The sequence below is a fragment of the Chlamydotis macqueenii genome, chromosome 19, assembly GCF_036417535.1.
Source record: "Chlamydotis macqueenii isolate bChlMac1 chromosome 19, bChlMac1.mat, whole genome shotgun sequence".
Lineage (NCBI taxonomy): Eukaryota > Metazoa > Chordata > Aves > Otidiformes > Otididae > Chlamydotis > Chlamydotis macqueenii.
In genome coordinates this window covers 6579555-6588693 of record NC_141574.1, presented here as the reverse complement: position 1 = coordinate 6588693, position 9139 = coordinate 6579555, and the positions used below count along the sequence as shown (strand labels likewise).

Genomic DNA, 9139 nt, shown 5'->3' with positions numbered 1-9139 from the left:
AATTTAATGTTGTTTAATACGTCCTCCTTGCATGCTCTAAATCAAATTCCCCGTTAAATTCTTACAATTTTTGAGCAGTATTAGGATCAGTTCATAACATTTCGGCTAAAATTGATTTTAAGCATAAAAGCGAGACACAAAAATCACATGAACTGACAAAATCAAGTGTATGTTTGTCCTACCAGACCACTAAATGATGCATCAACCTTGTACTTCTTTACAGGAACACGTGAAATGTGATAAAGCTTTGGCAGCACCGAGTCAATCAAGGTGCTAGGAACATTGCTGAGCCTCAGGCCTGGGTGAGCGTGAAAAAGGCGAAACACCCCCCCCCCAGCTATTTTGAGCCTTCACTCTTTGCTCAGAGCAACTCAGAGTTGCTGCCTCATCTGAGAAATTCTAACAAAGCATTTGCTGATGTGGCAGTTGGAAGAAAACAAAGCCATTGATTTTCTTTGCACAACACCAATGTCTTAGTTGTTCCTTGCTAGAAAACAGCAACTCCTTTGACAGTGCCTTGCTTCTCTTTTCCTAATTTGAAACGAAGGAGAGTTGAAGCAGGAGTCCTTTCTTATTAAGTGGATATAGCCAGCTCAAACTGATTCAGCTGAAACAGCAGCTACTAAGCCAAGAACACAGCTTTAGATTTCAGTTAATAGTGGGGATATCTTAATTATAGTAATTTGTGGTTTTGCAAGAGTGATTATTTTAATGCTGATATAGATATGATTGCTTTATAATACTAATCAAGAAATAATGATGATAACCAGCATTTACACGAAATGTGAAGGTTTCGGTTTCCAAAAAGGAAACCGAGTACTCGGGAGGCAGCCATTTCCCCACGTTAATGTCCCTCCTCCCGATGACACAAGCCACACCATGCTTGCTTTCCTGTCCTTCATCGTTTTCACACATTAAACCAGCACACCTTCCCTGGCCTGTGCAAGGAAACTACCTGCACAACGTCCATTCTAATTTATTCTACCTCAAACGCGATGTGTGAGGAGCTGCCCGCAGTTCCTGCCTCTTACCATAGTCACACGATAAACTCCCTGAACAGATTACAGGTCAGTCCCATCCCACCTTGTTCAGTGCGCTGTATAAAAAGAAGCCTGAGGATTCGAGCTGTTACTACTAAACGCATATTGACATCACAGTATTTTTGCAGTTGGCATCCTCTACATCACCTCAGTACAGAAAGAATGTTACCCAGAGCAGCCACCCTCCATCAGGTCAGCCGTCTCAGCACGTATTTTGTGGACGATACGTAACCCGTGTCTTCTACTGCATGACATTGTCATCTTATTGCTAAAAACTGGCACTCAGCCATTCTTTGCTTCACTCTAAGATACTTTTTTCTTTCTGCTTTAATCCTTTCATCTATTTTAGATTTATCCACGGTTGTTCTTAAGCGCCAGGGACTCCTGCCAAGTGTTCTCTTAAACATTTAGAAATTCCAAAATAATTGTATTCTTAAATCAGGATTTTTTTCTGCTGCTTAATCCCTAACACTGGAAAGTTGATGTGCTCCAAATGTAATCAAAACAGAATTATTTTTATCTCCCCTCACCCCAAGCATTGTAAGATAAATAGTAAGATTATGTATATTCCTGTATAAGATCATAGCAATATGTTTAGGGTACATATTTTGTTCAAAAGGCTCTATATTCTAATAGGAATAACAATTTTCCATTCATTCATCCCAGCAAAACCCAGCCTTTTGGAAGATCCCTGCTGAGGAATTTTGGTTTTGATTAAAACAATAAACAATGCTAAAATGGAGCTCATGAATAGTTTACTATAATAGATACCACCAACTTGTAACGACAACCCAGGATAAAGTTCCCTGGTTACACAAGTATTCCCAGATCTACTCTTCTCTATCGTAATGAGATAATTCTGATATGTACCAGAAAGAACAATTACAAAAAACAAGTTGCAACAAACGTGATCTTGTGCAAATTAAACAGCACATACAGTAAACAGCCAAGCAAAAATTTGTAGTTGTTTGTTTACTAAGGGCATGTGGCTACACTTACCACCAATGTCATTAATGGTGTACAGATTCTCATTTATAAAAAGGCGGCAGATGCCTTGTGCTCTTTCTAAAACCTTTAAAATAATTATTTCCAATGCGTATCCTATCAGCTAAGAAATGTCTTCTCTCAACACATTCTAATACACAAGCTCTTAACATCAGGCAAAAATAGTTTTGTTTCATTAAATACTTGGAATAGAATGTAACTCTGCTTTAAAATTTTAATTAAAATAAACATTGGATCAATCTGTTCTTCATACTGCTCAAATACCCAATTCAGAGAAAAAGAAACTAATTAGTTCCAAACAAGTTTTGCATACTCTATTACCCGGGTTGAACGTTTATATTAAACCCTGCCTGTCTTACAGTAATGTTCCTAGGAAAAAAGTCCCGATTAATTTACCTGCACATTGTACTATCAGGCACTCTATTGCTTTTTGACATTTCTCTAAAAAACATCAAACCTGTTCTTCTGTGATTGAAGTATGTAACTGACTTTTCAAGGAGAAAAACCTCTGAAATCCCACATTTCATACAATTTGCCCCCCAAGCACAGATACCTGTACTAGTTCCACCAGTTCCACAGCCATCAGACAGCTTGGCTCGCTGGTGCTATTAGACAAGACAGGGACACTGCCCTGTGATGCCAGATGGGCAGCAACAAGCCAGAGCATCTTCTTTCTTCCAGGCAATTGGTCAGGAGGTAAAACAGTCAAAAAAACAAATGCAGGTCTTTACCTACTGCACAGGGAAGTGTAGTCACAGCTGGGGCAATCCCTGAAGTCTCATCTGTGACCCAGGACTCGAACAGCACTTACGTTCTGCTGTCACCACTGCTTTTCCTTGTTCCATCGTGAAAATAAGCAAGCTTGCACCGTGGGAGTGGTTTTACGGACTACAAACCCCTGGGTAAAGCTGTATCCTTTATTTTTATTTTATGACAAACAAGAACTCTTCACACTAAGTTACTACAGTAAAAATACTACTAATCACAAATGACCATTTTTGGCTGTTTTGTTGGCTGTCCCGAATGGCTTTTTCCTCGCCACACCCCCTCCGCCAAAATTTCCAATTAGGTGAAAGTTTTCATCGTTTTCAGAAGGAGTAACAAGATCTTATCTTCTACTTGGGAGCTGTACAGTTGACATTACTTCAATCCTTGTTGGCACAGAACGAGCACATGCTCACAAGGAATTCATTTGTTGATGACCTTTTTCAGAAAGCACACGCTAAAGACGCTACTGAAATCTTTCACTTGGTGACACCAAGTGGGCAAAATGATCAGCAACATCTGCAGGAAGTCTGGCTCAGCAGACACCTCAATCATTCTAGGTTTGATGAGACCCTTACATTCCACACCTCCTATAAATACAAAGAGCATTGAAGCGGTATAGCCTGCCAGCTATACTTACAGGCAGCTTTGGCCTCAGATACTGTTTTTCTCATTTATACACCTCCATTTTAAGACCCCAACATTCCCCACAAACCTTTGTACTTCTGTTTATCTAACTCTACTGTAGACCAGCCTTAGAATCATTGAGCCATTATCACAAAAGCAGCCTTTTTTAACTCTTACTAGGGACACTGAAGAACACTGACAAGCTGCACAGTATAAGTCTCTTTTCCCTTTGCCCACATCTGGCAATTAATTTTAGATTTGCACATTTGGACTATTATTTAGAAGATATGCAGAACATCGGCTAGAATGCTATTACTGCAGCAACAGATCCTGCTACTTACTTTTAAAAATGTCTTTAAAAAACAATGAAGAAACGGCAAGCCTGGAAACAAGCTACAGAAATAGTAGCATTTGTTCTTCTTGCTGTAGAGGTATTTAAGGCCTAATCTCTCCTGTAATGACAGCAGCAGTATTAGCATCACTTGTTTAAACTGTTTAAAATAACTAAATTACCAAGCACCAGATAGAATGCTTATACAACTAAAATCCATTTACATTATCTACTGCAGTGTGTATTTATCTAGTTTATCATATTATAGCAAATCATAGGAGTACTCAAGCACACGTTTACTAAAAATGTGTTGCATAATAGAAAGTCATTCCTTAATACAGTAAGGTGACAAAACCAGACCCAGTGGGGTTTTTTTTTGAAAGAGAATTTTAATGTATGTGTAATCAAAACTGTGTAATTGTTATCATTTCTTAACATCTTAGTGCAGAAAAGTATGTAGTCTTTACAGACATTAGTCCCCAAGCTCACACGCATGTTTTATTGGATTCTTTCTTCCTCAGACGTTTTCAACATAAACACCTGTAATACAACAGCATGGGTAAGTTAACCATTCAACGCCAGCTACTAACCCATTTGTTAAGGTAAAGGATATCATCAGAAAAACCTTTGCTCACCACCAGTCAATCTGCCGGTAATTCCAGCAATTTTTGGTTAGTTTCATCACATGATATCGTTACGCAAATTGATAAATTTCTACCAGAAGCAAAACCTTTATCCCTTTGCTCTACAGTGTTGTCAGCAAAACTGTACTGCAGAAGACAGCTGCTCTTACATGTTTACTGTCTGTATTTTAGGCTAAGTATTTTTTTTTCCCCAGAACTTCATTAACTACACTTCTAGGGCTAAGAATGTACAGAAATAGAAACAGTCAACAAGAACGTTCTCAACTAAGTAACATTTTTAAGACTGTAACCAAAAACCATCACTAAGAACTAACAGCACACCAAATATTAAACTCACCCAGAAGAATTTCCTGCTCCTGCCGTCTCACTGCCTTCCAGAGGACTTGTGAAGAGCTGTAACATCAATTGGCAGATATTAGTAACAGTTAGTACATGGCAGCCAAGACCTGCAAGCTATACCTAAATACAGATACCGGGAAATAAGCATCACAGGTCTTTAAAATTTAAGGAAGAGGGGAGAGAAAGTAGATTGATTTAAGCTGCAAAGCTAGAACCTACAAAATAAGCCACTCAGGTTTTTGGCAGCCTATAAGCCTCATTCATTCTCAACTTAGATTCCACCTGGTATAAAGCTCTACATGGTCCAGTGAAATGGACACTTACCTTCATGTTAGGGCCATTTACACAGACCGACCTGCTCCAAGTCCTACTTATGCGGCATTTCTCTGAAAAGATCAGGCTCTGCAGAGAAAGTGAAACAGATGGACTTGAAGCTACGCTACATATTACAAAAGCACTTTTCACAGAAAGCAAAGACAAACAGAAGTTGCCTGAGTAGTTCTAGAAGACAAATTTCCAGACAATGCAAACTCTGCATGCATATAGCTGTATTTCAGACAAATAAGAAGGTTATCGTCAGTTCTCGCATCTGACGGCACTTCCTATTCAGGGTTATCATCATCAACAGCCAACAACTTCTGTATTTGACTACTTAAAACACAGTAATTGTTTCATCTTAAACCAACTGTTGTACATTTTCCACTTTCTTTATAAAATGTATTAGCTGTGTTAACTTAATGGTACATAAAACTAGTTTAAATTAGTTTTTATTTGTTTAACTTAATTTAAAATGTAATTACGACAAGTTATTTTCAATTAGCAGTCCTGTATTTAACTGCTTTACATCATTAGCATGTAAGTAAAGGACTAGAACTTTCTTAACAACTTCGTGCAGCTTAGTATAAAATAAACATTAACTTACTCTTTACTTCAAGAGACCTTTCTGCTGTGGGAACAAAAGCAAAAGAAGCATTAATAGCACACTCTTCAGCAGTAACTTTAGAAAACTGTAAAATATGTTTATCCAGAAAAAAAAAAAAAGCTTCAAAACCCAGATCCTCACAACAATAGTCTTCTTGTAATTCCACCTGTATCTGTTGATTATATTATGATTCACCAAAATCTTGATATGACTTCAATAGTCAGCAAATCTCTCTACTGTTTTCACTGAGTAAACTTAGAAAAGCTTGCCAGACTGCAATCGCCATAAGGGCAGTTTTTAAACTGAACTTCCACACAACAGCAATTCTAAGGTTGTAATGTTCATTGCACAGAACGAGTCTGGCACATCAAACAAACAAACAAGTGACCTGTTCACTAGAAACAGTGTCATAAAAATCCATAGAAGACATACGAATGTCGAGCACTAACCACAGAAGGTCTCATCTGCACAGCCCTGAGCTTGGCAGGACTCTGCCCCAGCAATATGTGACACTGTGAGCAGCAAGGGACCAGCCTGAAATCACAGAATAGTCTGGGGTGGAAGGGACCTTAATCATCCAGTTCCAACCCCCTGCGCTGGGCAGGGACACCTTCCACCAGACCAGGTTGCCTGGCCTTGAACACTTGCAGGGATGCGGCATCCACAGCTCCTCTGGGCAACCTGTACCAGAGCCTCACGACCCTCACAGTAAATAATTTCTTCCTTATATGTAATCTAAAGCTACCCTCTTCCAGTCTAAAGCCATTACCCCTTGACCTATCACTGCAAGTCCTTCTCAAAAGTCCCTGTCCAGCTCTCTTGTAGGCCCCTACAAGGAAAGGAGTCTTTCTTACAGCCAGGAAACTCGTACGGAGGAAATAACCGAATGTTAACAGGGTTTACCCTCCCCAAGCCTCGCTCCAAGCTCCGCGAGCTCGCCAAAGGCATCGCCACCCCGACTGCGGCCCGAGCACCAAACAGCAGCCCTGCCTGGCGTGCCCTGGCGCACACAGCAAGCTCCCCGGCCTCCCAACCCAACACAGCCCCTTATTCGACTTACCGGGGAGCCGTTTCAGCAGTCCCAGGGCAGCTCCAGCCCCGCTCGCGGGGTCTCGGCGGCCGGGAGGGCCCGGTGCCGGTGTCCCCCTCCATGGCCGCCCTGAGGGGACAAGGACAGTCAGGCGCCGCGTGCTCCGAGGCCACTTCCCTCCCCTGCCCTGCGCGCGGCCCTCACCCCCCCCCCCCCCCGCCCCCCCATCGCTCCCTCAAATGGTTGGGCCCATGCCGAGCGGCCCTGGGGACGGGGAGGCGCGGTGGACGCCACCACTAAGCGCGGGGGAAGCCCTCGGCTCAGCCTGCTCAATGAAACAGGCCACTCGCTCCGCAAGCCCGGCCTCCGCTTTCACCCTGCCCGCTTCCCACAGCGCCCAACCGCCCCGGCCCCGCACGGGAGCCCCGCACGCAGCTCCTCACCCACCGCCAAGCACGCAAAAAAGGGAGGGACGCTAGCCGGCGACCACTTATAAAGGCTTGGGACGTACCACCCCGCGGCGGGGGGAGGAGGCCGTGCCACTGCTTCCGCAGGGCGGGGTGGGCCCAGGCGGCCATTTCCTGCAGCGCGGCGGGGGCGGGAGCTGCGTCTCCGGGCTTCTCTCAGCCTCGCTGGGGCCCCAAGTTTAGTCAGGAGACGGGGTTCATCACAGCTGGGCTGGGACAGGCTACACCTCGAAGCAGGGACCCTCATCTTGCCCCCAGGAAGGCATAAGCCCCAAGGGAGCAGCGCTGTCCTGTGTGATTTACGTTCCAGCAAAACGGGATAGGTCAGTGACTGCAGACCACTTCTATTTGTTTAAATAAAAATTTCATTATTTCCACTATCTTGAACTGAAAATAAGTTTTCTTTTACTTTCTTTTTCCCTGTTAAACACATAGCCTATCATTTATATTAAAAAAAAACCAAAAAACACAGAAGTGCTCACTTCCAAGGCTCACCATCAACACGTGGTCAGAGTCTGCCGCACGACGATTTCTTTTGCGCAATGTTATCTGAACCCCTTACTCAAGAGAAACTTTTTAAAACAGCAAACACTTCCTAGAAGAAGGACTAGTGTGGTCCTATAACAAGTGACCTACATTTAAATTTTTACTCTGAGGCACAGATCCTCCAGCAAAAGCCAAAGCTGAACAACTCCTTCTTGCAATTTTCAACAGAAGTTCATTTTAGTAAAATACATAGGTTGCACTTCTCAGTAGCAGAACATTAAATTCTGCATCAAATTCCTCAAAGGTGACCTTTGTAAGTTTTGCTTTTTTTTTTTTTTTTTTTAAACACAAATAATTCTAATTACTTAATTTTGCTCCTTACATTGTAATTGTAATTTGTCTAATCTGGAATACGCCGATATCTGTGAGTTCAGTGAAAGATTAACACATTAGCTAAGAGCAAGATAGGTAACCACAAAGAAAAGGGAACTTATAACAAAATTCTCTATATCAAATAGATTTAAGTTAACCACACTAAGGAAAAAGCATCCAGTAAAGATTCAGTGCTCATTTTTAATTATCAAAACCCAGCAGTTCTAAGGAAGACCAAAGCTAGAATTCCTGATACTGGCAAACACTTCTTAAGGCTTCTCTGTACATCATCAAAAAGCAACATCAGACAAAATTACAAAAAAAAAAACAAACAAACAAAAAACCCCTCTCTATAGGTCCCTTCAACAGTAAACCTCCATTCTTCTTGCAGCTAAGCTACCACGGCTTCATTAACACACAAAATCTTCCTCCCAAACCATAAACATGACACACTTGACTAACACAGAGGCATTTGTAAGGCGTATTTATGACTACCTGGAAGACAGAACTGGTGTTCACGGCTCCTCTTCATCGAACACAAGCCTTTGCCTACATCAGTCTTCTTGATTTCACAGATCCATTAGTTCAGATCTTTTGGTATCAGTTGAAGAGATTCTCTATTCCCATTCTGCCCTTCGTACCAGTTAGTCTGTCCTTCACCAGGCTCAAGTTATGAATATTTACATGGAAACAGTGCTTATCAGTAACGTCAACAGCAGACCGCAACCAGTTGCTGAGCTTAAAAACACGCAAGGGTTCACCACAATGCAGAAGCCTGTCTTCATAAACCAGGTGTGTGATTCGTATCTACCGTCTCCGGTGTGTGATTCGTATCTACCGTCTCCTTTCAGTAAAAGGAAAGGTTGTAATGGATTCAAAGCAGTAACACAACACAAAGGTTTACTGGCAAAAATACACTGGTTAAATAAATTTTATCAGGATCTTGAGAAATGGGGACGGTATGAGTATGACTATTTGAAGGGTTGTTAATGAAAGCACAGGTTAAAATGAATTATTACAGTGATCAGACATTGCAGTGATTTACTCTCCACAGTACTTATGAGACGTATTTATATATTCAATAATTAAATAGAAAATCAAGGATGAGTGT

At 41.7% G+C, this 9139-nt stretch overlaps 1 long non-coding RNA gene and 2 other non-coding genes across 3 annotated transcripts; all 3 read right to left on the bottom strand.

Annotated features, from left to right (window-relative positions):
* Window positions 1-4244: 4244 nt before the first annotated feature.
* On the bottom strand, window positions 4245-6886 carry LOC147598351 (uncharacterized). Its single transcript, XR_015260587.1, has 5 exons — window positions 6734-6886; window positions 5674-5697; window positions 5076-5153; window positions 4750-4805; window positions 4245-4308 (listed from the first exon to the last, which is right to left on the bottom strand). It is a non-coding gene; the product is annotated as an uncharacterized LOC147598351 (long non-coding RNA).
* On the bottom strand, window positions 4382-4455 carry LOC147598353 (small nucleolar RNA SNORD65). Its single transcript, XR_015260688.1, has one exon. It is a non-coding gene; the product is annotated as a small nucleolar RNA SNORD65 (small nucleolar RNA).
* LOC147598352 (small nucleolar RNA SNORD49) lies at window positions 5303-5377 on the bottom strand. Its single transcript, XR_015260683.1, has one exon. It is a non-coding gene; the product is annotated as a small nucleolar RNA SNORD49 (small nucleolar RNA).
* Window positions 6887-9139: the final 2253 nt, after the last annotated feature.